This window comes from Molothrus aeneus, chromosome 6 (genome assembly GCF_037042795.1).
Source record: "Molothrus aeneus isolate 106 chromosome 6, BPBGC_Maene_1.0, whole genome shotgun sequence".
NCBI lineage: Eukaryota > Metazoa > Chordata > Aves > Passeriformes > Icteridae > Molothrus > Molothrus aeneus.
The window spans coordinates 29,024,307-29,038,022 of record NC_089651.1 but is presented as its reverse complement, the minus strand read 5'-3'; the positions used below and the strand labels follow the sequence as shown (position 1 = coordinate 29,038,022).

The 13,716-nt window shown below is 42.1% G+C and overlaps 1 protein-coding gene across 2 annotated transcripts in view; it reads left to right on the top strand.

Moving 5' to 3' along the window:
* SUSD6 (sushi domain containing 6) overlaps positions 1 to 13,716 on the top strand; it is a 93,378-nt gene that overhangs the window by 21,800 nt on the left and 57,862 nt on the right. The window lies entirely within an intron of this gene.

Genomic DNA, 13,716 nt, shown 5'->3' with positions numbered 1-13,716 from the left:
TATTAAGCTCCTTTGCTACCTCTCTTTTTTCTGATGTCCTTGTTTTCTGTAACTGCTACCTTGAGTGTAAAGTTTCAAGTTTTAAGAAGGCCTCATTAGGAATGTTTACTTAAATATTAGGAGATTTTTTTGGATGCTCTTGGGTGGTACTTGTACACTTCATTTTAATATCTTTCTTGATGGCTATGTGTGTGTGTTTATTTTTTTACTCATTAAGTAAAAAATCCCAAGTCTTTGTTGATGCAAGACACATTGAATTGAATGCAGCGGCATCTTTTGCTACATGTTGGGGACATGTAACTCAAATTTAGAAGGTATTTTTCCTTCTGTCTCTTCTTGGCCAAAGCAAACAAGTGTTGTTTCTCAGATGCTTTTAAGGATTCCTTAAGAGACTAACTTCTGATCCCTCGTCCAAAGAGCTCTGTAAGTTTTCTAGAGTGAATGTGTGTGCAGCCTAGGTAATGTTTTGGTTTGTGCCAGTAATCTGCTTTCAGCCTAAACATAATCTGCACAGCATCAGAGAGAAGCTTGAAACCTAAGTATATAGTGCAATATGACTCTGCCTCTGATGTAACACAGAATATAGTGCCTGTTCACCACATCTTATTTGTGACAATGGGGAGGGGACAGTGGTGAAAATATGGTTATGTCTCATGTGAAATGCTTGCATCAGACAGAGCTGTTAAAAATGTCATGCAGATCAAGAAGAAGGAAGAAGTGTTTGGAGTTAGCCTCTTTAGCTTTTCCTTGGCAGTAAGAAGCTGATGAGAAGCTCATCCTTGTGCTGCTAAAAGCAGGTCTGCTAATATAGCAGTGCTGTTAGTGATAGTGGGCTCTCTGAGGATCAATGGTGGCAATCCTCCATGGATAATCTGTACTGGCTCTGGCTGGGCTGGCCTTCTGGTGAATTCGTGAGGGAGTTTGCCATCTTTCACTAGGGGCTGTTGCCTCCACAGGGTGGTTTGAGACCCTTTTTGGTATCAGTACAGGATAGAAGAGGGATGGAAGGATTTTGACAAGTTAAAGATCTTCCCTAGAAGACAGAGATTGCCTATGTGTGCACAGCTAGTGTGAGCATATTGGTGCAATGCTCTCATGTTTCATTTTGGTGGAGTGTTTTTCCTTAATGCAGAATTGGAGAAGTCCTGCAGTGATGATGTAAAAATCTGATTTCTTTGCAAACTGCCCAGTTTTTGCCTATGTAGACATAGAATATTAGGTAAGTTGAGCTAAAAAACATGTGTGAAAAGGTAGTGGGGCAGAGGGAGAAAGGCTCCCTCAGAAGATGCTCACCTGAGGTGACTGACTTGGAGTGCTTTCTGCCAGTGACTATGCACACAGATGCAGGGTGTGCATTTCAAAGTAATCCAGCCTGGCTCCTTGATGCTAACCTGCATGGAAACATTAGCTGTGGGAAGGGGTTTATCAGCACTTCTAAACAATGTTTTTTAAGGTTGATTCTGCTGACAATATCCAGAAGAGACATCATGACCAGATATGGTAGATTTTATGTGGGTAAAATTATGGGCTGGGTGTAACTGCCTTTGCTAGTGCTATTAACCCAACAACTGTTAAATCCCAGGAAATGCTCATTTTCAGAGTGATTGTTTTTACAACCTGAAAATAAAACCTGGAGAGATGTATGTGGTGTTGATTTTACCTTTTCTTTACCCTTGATTCGCATTTTCAGGGATTTCCTGCAAATGAGTGCCCTGGACTTAGTTTTTCATATTCTATCACTTTTCAACATCCTGCTCATCTTTTGTGATTTGAAACAAAGTAAGTTGATCTGTTAGCTTGGTAGACATAGCTACCTGTGCCCAGTGTTTTCCACCCACTCCAGCTGGGCATCTTACAGAGTGATGTGCTTGCTGCAGGCTTTCCAGGCATTGTTCCAGACAAGCCTTGCTGAATTTGAGATATGTGATAAGATTTATTTTTATTGTCTGATGTACTTGGTGTCAAGCAACTGTACTTGCTAAAGCAAGCTGGTATTTTGTAGTCCTCTTGCATTGTGCATTTAATTACTGCATAACTGACTCCTTCTCTGTCAAGCATACATTGATTTTGTGGTTTTTATGCCAACATTGATTTTGGGGGTTTTTATACCATTTGTTTAACAGTCTCGCAGTACATAGGGAAATTTTGCACCCTCTATCTACTTAAAGTAGTACTTGGAGCTGTTGAGAGATATTCAGCTTAGAAAACACAGTGCTGTGTCTTAACAAGGGCTTGTGTGTATCCTAAACTCTGAGGATACAGCCAGGCACTGTCAGGGTGCTCAGAGAAGTTAAAGGCAACACTTTCTTCCCTTTCAGCAGCACACACAGACTCTTCAATTTGTTTAATCCCCATAAGTGTTGAATTTTATAGGATGGATGCACTAACAGAGGGGTTTTTTTGTCTTCCATGCCACAAAGATCAATATTAAATGTAAAATCAGTAAGTTTTTTCTACAAATTTTTTTCCTCTAGGACTCACAATTACTTTAGTCTTTTTTGTTGTTGACTTCTTCTTGGCTATGGAGCCAAAAATGTCATATGTGATGATGGTAGAATTCCGTCTAAGTATAGAAGGCAGCCTGTTTTTTAAATTAAAAAAAAAAATATTTTGAATGTAGGTGAGGTTCAGGAGGACAGTGAGATATTTGAAGGAAGCTTTTTGAAGCTGGCTTAATACTTTAGTATACTGAGATTATCCCATGAGTTCAGGAGAGTTACTTCAGAGTAGCACCATGAAAGGTGATTGCTGTTGTACCCTCCTCACCTGATGTTGGAAACACTATTGCAGAGATCCTCTCCCCTTTTGGCCAAGGGAAGTACAACAAGAATGTTGCACCCAGAGTGTGTGGAATGCCTTGAGGAGTGAGACTGTGCCTGCTAGCCAGGAATTGGATACTGAAAAAGCTATTTGACTTGCACTGCCTATGAGAACAGAGACTGATAGCTCTGGAGGTGAGACCCTATTGGTGTGTAAAGAAAAATACCTGTGAGGTTAGCGAAGTTGATTAGTGTATACAGTATTAATGCAAGTTTTGTATAGTGCCATGACTGTTGTGTAGCTGCTGCCTGGCTTCTCTGCAAGCTTCCTGCCTTTCAAAGCACCTGCAGGAAATGGCACAGTAAATTAGATGAGCTTGTTTTGATCACTTGTGAATTTTTGCACACCTCTGTGAGTGCAATTTTTGAGGGTAGATCAGTTTCCTCAGTATATATCTGTCTGTAATCAAGGTGTAATCTACAGTGTGCTAGGCAGTGCTTCCAAGTGAGACCACAAATCCCAGTCAAAGGCCAGTGATGTGCGATGGAGGAAGGTAAGGGAGAAAAAAAGGCACATAAAAATGTAACTAACTGAAACTGAAACAGTCTGTTTCTTTTATGTGACCTTGCTCTTAAGATGTTGGTGATATGACTACATTTGGGAAGACAAACCTTGCAGCAATCCACCAGTCTCTTGAGCTAGTTCTTGGAATGCAGCGATGTTCATTAGCTTCCTGTGAGGAAGAATTATCATTTGGCTGTACGTTTTTGCCTTTAGGCTATGTTTGGCAAAATAAGTTTTAGGTTAATTTAATCCAGTTTGCTTTTTATTGGTACTAAAACTGAAGTCCCCTTCCTCTCCTTCGCCTTTCTATGATGAAGATTGCTGGAGTGAGCCTTGCACTTGAGTAACTTGTCTGTGTTCTGTAGGTAACTCTGTAGCAAAGGATGGTCTTATTTGATATCTTCTGGAAGAAGAGCTAAAATAGCTGAAGTACATAAGCAAAAGCTCATTGAGTAAAAATTATATGCTTCCACAATTAATGGCTCTTTCCAGTGCAGTAGGGTGTACCATGTGGCTGCTGCATGCCTGTGTGTGATTTCATTATGTTGTGGTTTTCCCAGTGTGTAAGGCTGTAAGGTTGCCAAGCTGGTGTAGGGTTGTGCCAGCCACATCAGGCACACGGGGAGGAAGTGACCTTGTAGGTGTGCAGGGCATGAGCAGCTGCAGGGAGGAAAAGCATTTAGGTGCTGCTGCTGATTTCCTTCTGCTCAGAGCAGTAGCTCTGAGCTAGACCTTACCTCCTTTTGCATCAAACAGGAGTGTCTCCTCACCAGACTTCACTGGGCAGGAAAGCTGAAATACTTGGTGTTCCAAAACCAAAAATCCCGTTGTTCTGGGGTTTCTTAATGCCTCATGAGCAGACTATGTAAAGGGACTTGGTCAACTGGAAATTGCTATCTTTGCAGAAGTTTCTCTATATTTGTTTGTGTAAGATTATGAAAAAGTTTGGAGGGTGAAATGTTACTTTACTTTTCAGATCATAGTGTGCTCATTGACAAAGGTGTGGTTATTTTGGTATCCCACAGAAAACATCTGGTCCTTCCAAATTTGAAGGCTTGGCTATGCTGCTACTTTTCTTCTCTGTGCTACATGAGGTGATGAGCAACCTAGCTGTCCTGTATCTAAATTTCAGACCTTGGCAGAGCAGCTGGGTGGCATTGCTTATACCTGAAGCTTCTTTTAATTTGCAGGGGAAAAAATCCTTTAATTATTGGGTAGGTGACAAATACACAGATCAAAGTGAAGGTTTTGAGGCAAAGCTTGGCTTATAAGGTAGAAGTAATCCTGGCTTTTGTAATGAAGTTTAATGTTGGCACTACAGAGCTGAGGACAAACTTGGGAAAAGACAATGTAAAAGTCTTTTGTCTGTCCTGTGGTGTATTGGCCTTGTCCCCTTGACCTCCTTATCCTTGGCAGAGGGCAGGTGCCACATGCAGAATAACTTCAGCCACTGTCATTTTCTGCAGTCCTGTGTGCTTCTGCTGAGGTGACACACACAACTGCTGGTCTGCTCTGACCTTTTCTTCTTATGCTTCCACATGCAAAGGGATCACTCTCCAGCTCTGGTTTCAGGTGATCCTAAATAGACAAACTATCCCAGGTTTCACAGAGGAAAACAATGGATTGTAGTTGTCACCGCAAAATCCGCCTTTTCTGGAAACTGTAGCAAGTCTGTTATGGTTTGACTGCTGTTAGCCACAAGCAGATTGAATGATACTAGACAAAAAAAAGCCTAGGAGTACTTGTTATGGAAGTCCATTTTAGATCTCTCCCTCTAGCCTTTGGCTTGCTACAGCCTTTCTGATTTGCTAAAACTGTGGTACAACCTTTCTGATTGATTGCCCTGTGTCTGAAAATGCATTTAATTATGAGATGCTTTTATAGGCAGTAGTCTTCCTTCTCACATGGAATAAATGGAGACTAGACATCTCGGGACAAATTGGTTGTGAGTTACTTCTGGTGACAGAGAAAAACTTACATAACAGTAAGATAAACTGTGCGCAGAAGCCTGAGTTGCAAAAGGCTTTAGGTTCAGAAGCCTGCATTCACCTTTCAGCTTCCCTAGGTTTCTACACCACACGAGTGCACCGTTTCTGCTGCACTTTGGTGTGAAATGTATCCTTTTATCGTAGGATCATCAGTAAATGATGAAGGCAAACCATGTAAGAAAACAACACTTTGTTCTACAAATTCATCATCAAAAGCTGGCTTTCATAAGCTTAAAAGATAAAACTCCTCGTCCTAAGATGAGACTTCTAGATAACTCTCTCAGGAAGTACTCAGCTTAGCAGTAGGTAAAATTCTGATATGTCATCTCCTTTTGCCTCTGGCACTTTCTGGCTGTGGGGCTGTAAAGCGAGATACTTGCTGTCTGGGTCTCTTCTGTGCTGCATTGCTTTTTCCACCTACTGCTTGGGAGGAGGCTGAAGAAGCCTTTGCTGTGTCAGCAGTGGACTTGAGCCCCACACAAGAGCTGTACACCAGGTATCTGGGACACTGCCTTTGTGTCTTCCTGTAAACAAATGCTGGCTCTGCTGGAGACACTTATGGATTACTCTGCATATAAGAATGTTCATCTCTGGCTTCCTCCCGGAATTCCCTTTTGTAGGCAGAGAGCAAATACAGGTGAGATGTATGGGTCAGTAATAATAATATAACTTGGATTCACACCTGAGTGTTTTAAAGCGGTGGTGAGGGGAGGCTGGGACATGTGATGTGAATGGATCTGGGAAGTAATGCTAGCACTAGTTAATCTGGCCTGTCATTTTTCATTTTATTTACTCCTGGCACTTGATTGTCAGACTAGGCTTTTATACTGTCTTCTCTTTGTGGCTTAGACTGTTCAGCACTGCAACGAAGTCCTTCTAATCCTTTTTGCTATCTGTCTTTGGCAACAGAAACTCAATTGACAGACTGAATACTTGAATTCCAGGGAGCAAGTGTGGATTCAGGCTTGGGAAGAATGAAGAACCAGCAAATATGGCAAGATCTTGTTGGGAAGGCGGGACTCTTACAGAGGTGAATTAACTTGTGCGCTCTATCTTGGCAGCTGTTGAGGGCCTTTGCTAGTGTCAGGGGTCTTAGCTGCTTCCACAGCTAAATGGTACCCACCAACAGGTGTTCAAATTGAAAAAGACCTTAGTGATCTGGTTTGGGTTTTTTGATGAGACAATGAGAATGCATTAAGATTGTCTCTCTTGCCTTGTACCTTTGCTGAATGGCAGATCCATGTGTGTGTAGCACTGCAGAAGTAGAAGCTTTTTCAGCTGGCGGGCAAGTGTTCTGCAAGATGTTAGAAACATTGCTGCCATGCTCCTGCTCTCACATTTTTTGAAGAAAGACCTGTTTCTGGATGCTCTGATTGGAACCAACTGTGTTGGTTGCAATTCTGAGCAGTTCTTTCAGGAACTGAAGATTGCTTCACCATAGTGGTTGAGATGTACTGTGCTAACCATGCTTACTGCTGCCAAATGCTGCAGAGCTCCAGAGTGCTAACTGTAATCTGCTGGTGACAAAACTGGTCTTTCAGTGTTGCAGCTCTGACTTGGCTGTGGATAAACCAGACTTATGTTAGGACTAAGCAAAACTCCTACATAAACATTCTCATCCTCCTCTTTCTGGCATCTTGACATAGAAAGTGCCCTGAGTTTGACAGTCTGGGCCAGAATACTGACAGTACCAGTTCCTTGGAAGGCTGTATCTGGACTGGGAATCCTGTGTCTGTAACAGGGAAAGGGGAACAGGCATCTTTCCTCTTAACTTGGAAGGAATAACCTATTACTTTTGCTTTTAAATATGAATGAACTCATTCTCCTTACCTCAGATATTGGCCATATGGTATTCCTGGTAAAAGCAGCAGATGTTCTTCTGCTGTGTTTTGCTTTGGTACACAATTTCTCTTTGTTTTCTTTCTGTCCTGTCTGCAATGGGCTGTGATATTGCTCATCTTGAGTGTATCAGGCTATTGCCCTGATATTCTTAATGTTCATTTAGAGATAAGACAGGAGGTGCATGAAATGTTGCTTGGCTAGTGGATCTGATGTCTGTGTGTGTGTAGGTGGTAAAAACCATGGTTCTCTATGCTCAGCTCAATAGCTTCTCCTTCTGTTTTACTGTTACTTATGACCTTTGCACTTTGGTCTTTAACATAAGAATGTATTCCAGCCCACCATGGCGTTTGGCAGTCTGGATGCAGGAGTGTGATAAATGCACCCATAAAGTGTTGTTCTCTGTGGTGTCTTCTGTTTGCGTGGGGTATGCAGTACTTGACACAGCACTCACTTGTGACCAGTGTGTTGATACTTTATCTCTTGCTTTAGTTCGGAAGGCCTGTGGCAGTGACATGGGGCAATTCCCCTTTGGGTCTCTAGTGGATAGATTCTGTCTTTCTGATGAAAGAAACAGAAGTGGGGAGGTGCTTACCTCAGGGCCCAAGGGGTTTGCCTCACATCATGCACTGAAGAAATGTGTAGTAAGGAACTGCCCTTCCTGTCTGTGTTCAGAAACCACTAGTCTTTCCTGGAAGACTTGTGTTTGGGTGCTCTTGGGCCTGTTGTTTTCTGTTTGGTGCTGTAAGTTACCTGTGATGGTTTGTGCACTCTGCTTAGCATGTGAGGGCTTGTAGTTCTCACATTCAGTGAGACAAGGTGGTCTTGTAGGAAGCTTCAACTGCAAAATACTGTCATGTGCAGGTACTTCCAAATTTAGTGTGGCCCCTTAGCAGAGCCAGTCAACAGACTGAACTCTTTTAAGTAACTGCTTGTGAAGGAGACTGACACTGAGAGTGCTTTGTCTAAGGGGAAAAGAGTCTGATGACGGTGGGATTAATGGCAGAGTTGTTCAGTTATGATATGGCTCTAAAATTTTATTACTATTCTTACTAGAAGACAAAACCACAAGAGTGTAACCTCCTGATAAGTGTGTTTGGGAGCAGACTCGTGTTCCCTAAGAATCCCACTGGGCCCAGTTACAAGGATGCAACAAAGCAGTGTTTTCATCTTTGTCCATAATCAAAAGAGGAACAGCTGCTCTGGGGGATAAAATGCAAGGAAAGGCTAGATAAATTTTGAGACATTGAGAAGAGACAGATTTTCTTTGTAATAATCTCATTTGTGTTTACAGAGTTACTACAGTCCTTGAGGTGCTGCCACAATGTACACAGTTTAAGCAAAAACAACTACAACAAAAAGGTTGTTTAAACTCCGGTGGACAAGATCAGTGTTCAAAATGGCTGGAGGTGTTTTGTAGCAAATGTGTGTGTTTCTTTGTCCCACTGCTCTCAGTAATTTACCCTGCACTGCCATTGTAGCACATGCCCATGTTCCATGCTGCAGGAATGCTTTGGCCTAATATCAAGCTCTGAAAGATATGTTCAGTATCAGCTCATGATCTCAGCCAAGGAGGGGGTGTATACTTTAGGCTTGTGTAGGTTCTGTCTCTTAAGGAGGCATGGCTAAACTGGGAACAGGTAGAAAAAGATTACAAAATTAAACCCTTACACCCCATTCCCATCTCTCCTCCACCCCTGCCCACCGACAGCTCTCCCTACCACAAAACCTGCACACTTTCTGAAAGCTCATCTGGCATGGGAGAGTTTGCTCTTTTTCCTGGAGCAGGAGATTGCTTTGTTCCCTTTTGTGGTTGTTTAGGGAGGCCTTTTGCAGGTATGTCCAGGGTGGTGCTAGTCCCTTGCCTGAAGGAGCACAGCCCGCACTGTCCATGTGCAGTTCCCCTGTGTGCTGAGCTCTGCACTAGTGGGGCCCTGCTCAGCCCTGCCCAGGGCTGCTGTGCCCGCACAAGCCTCCCTGCATCCCTGCTGCTGCTGCAGAGCGCAGCACTTCTGTGAAATGCACGAAGTAACTGCCCTCAAAACCTTGCAAACCCATTCCTGTCTGCCCAAGGGCGATTTTTTTCCAATCGTGGGAAGTCCTGGAGACATTGTTGATGAGTTCAACTGAGGAAATCACACCGGGAACTGTGGGAGAGGGAAGGCTCCTTCTTGTGTGCCAAGCATGAGCTAGAATGTGTGCAGAGGGTAAGGAGGTGTGGTAAATATTTTAGGAAGGAATGAAAGAAATGAAACAGAGGTGAGGCAGTGTTAAGACTTGAAAATGAAGGAAAAGAGCTGGAAACTGGAGAGGGTAGCCATTGGCAAAGAAAGTCTTAGTTTTTAGTCCTTTCATAAATGTAATTTTATAAATCAATAAATATCAAGCTCATGTCAGTAACTGTAGCTACAAAAATATAAAGGGGTTTAAATATTTACAGACAAGAATTTGAGGGAAAACATGTTTTCATGAAGTTTTGCTCTTTGATTCTTGCTACTGAGTCAAATTATTGGCATATTTGGGACAGAAATAGCTCACGTATCTGAGTGACCTTTTAATTTCCTTTTCAATGTTCTGAACTGTAGTGAGTAATAAACTGTAGTGAACAAAGAAAGCATTAAGAACGGGCGTGGTGTAGATTTTATTGCATGCTTGCTGTAGAGTTCTGTATTTCTTTGGGTGTGATATAGCAAGAACCTGCTGTGAGAGTTAAGATCTCTGGGACCAGTGATCGCACAGATTAAAGAGGTATTTTTTCTCCACGTGATGGTAGCTTAGATATCCGTTTAGCAGTGGTCTTGTTTTTTTTTTTATTCAGTGTTTATACAGCACCTAGCACAGCATGGCCTGATTTGTAGGCTCCGATTTCTGCTTGTCTTTGACCTGCAAGTGTTAATGAGGCAAGAAGTGCTTGTGTAGGGCTTTTTTTGCCTAGTCACATACCTGTCTGAAAGCAAAAGTTTATCCTTTGGCATGTGCCCCAGGCTTCCTGTCTGCAGCTCTTCCTTTGCAGGGTCTTCTGCAGCGAGTCACAACAGCTAGCTGTTTTGTAGGAAAAAGGATGTTAAAAAGCATGCTAAGGGGAAGGGATGGGAAATGATGTTTCAGCCAAGAGGCTTTCATTGTATGAGGGGGAGGAGCATATGCAGCAGAGGGGGAAGCAGTATGAGATCAGTGGGCTTTTTATTGCACAGCATGAAAAGATCCCACAACTAAAATCTGATCTAACCTTTGCTTCCTCTGTGTCTTACAAGAAATGTTTTCCATGTAAGGCAAGAAGAGCCTGCTGTAAGGAAGCATGTGGCTGTCATGTATTTCAGAAAATGTGTCTCAGCTTTCAGCTGTAGAAAAACAGACCAAAGAAACCTGTGGTAGCTGCAGCCTTTGTTGCCCACGTTTATGCTATTTAAAGACTAGTCTTCTCCAGCTTGATTCTGGTGAAATAGCAGGCTTGCCTAAAGTCTACTCACTACTTGCAGGTGAGGGGATTTAGCTAGGCATTGCTGGGGATAGGCCTGACATTTCTCAAGTCAACATAATTGGATTATTCAGCTGATGGTAAGCCAACACCTTTCCAGAAGGTTTCTAGAGCTCTGGTTTGAGTCTTGGTAAACACCTATACAAGGCCACCTACACTTCAGGTGTGGTTTTAAAAAGAAGTGTTGATTATGTTAATCACCTCTCTGAAGTTCTTTAAGACTTTCATTCCTGATACCCTTCCCCCCCTCTTACTTTTTCTTGACTTACAGTAGTGGAGGGGAAAAAATCTGTCTCAGAAATGGGGATTTAATAATTTTCTTGGCTGAAGAAGCCAAGGATTCCTTTTTGCATCTTGAAATGAAGGTGTTTGCAGGCCTTGGGTTAATATCTAAAAAATCGTTTCAACTCTGAACTTCAGCTAATGTCAGGAACCAGACCTTCCCAGGATTGATGACATTAAGGCAGTAATGTGCATGTCCCCTTTTTCAATCTCCTCCTCAGCTTTTATTTTTAGTCTTCTGCAAAGTCAGAGTCTCACTATAGATTGTACATCCTTCTTTTGTTGCAATCTCTTTCACGTTACTATCATTGGTCTTAACTCAGACCCTCTGCATTTTGGGTGAACACTTGTAGAAGGGAGCTGGGATCCCTCTGCGTGCTCTCATCTCTTGACTGATTTGCAGGTGAGCTCTGTAGCCCGTTCTGAGGAATGTGTAGTGGGTGTTGAGCATTGCTGTGCTCTGAGATGACATGCCTCTCACAAGGCCAGTTCTTTCTTTTCTCCATTTCTTCATTCCCATCAGATCAGAAGTCCTTCCTGCAGTTAGGAAGTCAAGATTATTTCCCCAGGAAAAAAAGCGAGCAAAAATGTTGAGTCAGGCATCTTGGAACTATTGATGTTGCAGACTGTCACCTGTTCTGCATTTCTCCTTGCTGGTGGAAGTGCTTTCAGTGTTTGCAAGGAATAGCGTTCCCTTGATGATGGTTGTGTTGAGGTTGTACCTGTAATTCTACAAGGCCTCACTCCTGAGGGCCTTTGCCTTTGGGGAAGAGTAATCTTTTATGTCATGACTTCTGAGAGTGAAACTTGCTGCTGGTCTAGTGACAAAATGCAATAGTTTTCCTTGGTCAGAAATAAAAATTTATTAGTAGGACTGCTTCCTCAAAGAGCTTAAACTCCTGCCCAATTTCACTTATTTTGTAGCAAATGTCGCCTAAATATAATTAGCTTTTTCAGATTTGATTTGTCTGCAAGGAGCTTGTAAAGACTGTTGATGCCTTTGATGTAAATAAAGCATGGCTGTTCTTGGCAGAGATGATGAAGCTTAACCTTGGTCCCTCAGAAGTACGTTGTTGAGTTCTGTCCTTACCACCATGTGTTCCTACCTTTCAAAAGGGCTCACAGTAGCATTTCTCCAGGATTTCTTTTAATTTTCAAGGATGTTGTGAAGCAGCCTCTACAGTGAGTTCCAGCAGCTATACTCAAGGGCCTCTGAGGAGCAGGACTTGGAGGTGGAGGCTGTGGCAGTGTTGCTAGAGAAAGGGTATGTGAGTGTTGGAGAAAAGGCTTCTGATAGCTATTGTGCTCTGTAGTATGCTGTCAGAAGGGTGGATTCCCCAAAATGAGCCTTGGAGTGTCCTGTGGAGCCTTAGTGGAGCTATTTATTTTCCACAATGCAGGCTTGTCTTTGTCCTCCCCCCACTTCCCTCTGCATGTGAAAGGATGATTCTGCTTCATGAGGGGAGCAGACCCTGATGTGCAAGAGACAAATGGAGATCCTTTGTTATCCAGAGCCAACTGTTCCTTACAGCTGTTAAATGCAATGTTTGGCTCACCTAGAAAAGCAGCTCTAGGTGAGTTAGAATGTGTATAAAATATGCAGAGACTAGTCTTTTCACAAAATGAAGCTTGCAAGTGGCTTTTTAAAAGATGTCAATGGACATCCAGATAGTTGCAAGTGACAGACCACCAGCTCCTATGGATATAGCTGCTGTGACATTAGTGCAATACAGTCTCTCTCTGAACCTTACAGGTGGAGCTACAGGTGACATTTGATGTTTTGTTGTCTTTTTTTAACAGTTGTTACTCTGCATATACTGAAGAGAAGTGAGATTATTAAAATAAAACCACCAACCCTCCCCCCTGTTCCTGGTCAGTTCCTGTGCAGGAACTCTGCATAATGTATTTTTTTCTTATGGATAAGAACAAGAAGCTCAGTTAACCTGTGCATTGGAGACTCTTGCTAGTCTGATGTTGATGTTTAGACCTTTCTGCAAGACTCAGGACCTTTTATTGGTAAAGTGTGCTTCAATTTAAATGGTTGCTCTGTTTCTTTTAAACTGTTGCACCGGTGTCATTACTTCCTTTTACTTCCTCTTGTCTGTTCAAGAGATGCCAGAGAATTGTTGAGCGTCTGATCCTGATGTCAAGCTGTTTGCATTCCTCTACATACGTGTAGCATTTGTAGAAACTAACACTTATCTCTGTATGGGTTTTATTTAGAATGTTTGGCTTTAGAGGAAAAGGAAATTAGTAACACTGAAAGAGATGGTGTTAATAGATTTAACCAGTTGTTTTGCAGCAAATCCTTAAACTGCAGAGGTAAAAGCAAAACAGCTTTGGTTATGGCAACTTCTGACTCTCAAAAGACTAAATCACATATCAGATTTACAAAATGGGGAAAACAAATCCAGTCTTAAGAGTACAGTATAAAAAGGTGCATACCCTTTGAGAAACTCATTTCAAAATAGATTAAATGAACATGAAAATCTTATGCTGTTGAAAGTAATTGTAAATCACCTTCTTACTCTTTGGTGGGTCTTGCATATTGATTTTGTTATGTTGTAAGCTTTTGTAGCTGATCTCTTTGTCCTGCTGCTTGGAACACTGTGTTACAGGTAAAAACATGAAGAGCAGGACTTTTAAACAAGCTTGCTTTATACTAATTCTAATAACCTTTATTTAATCAATTCAGTCTGAGGGAACCTTGTTTCCAGCGTCAGGAAATTGCTTGAGGATTACTGGCTGTGGCAGGACCTTCATATTTATTTGCAAAATGTCTGGAAAAAAATAATAATAGAATCA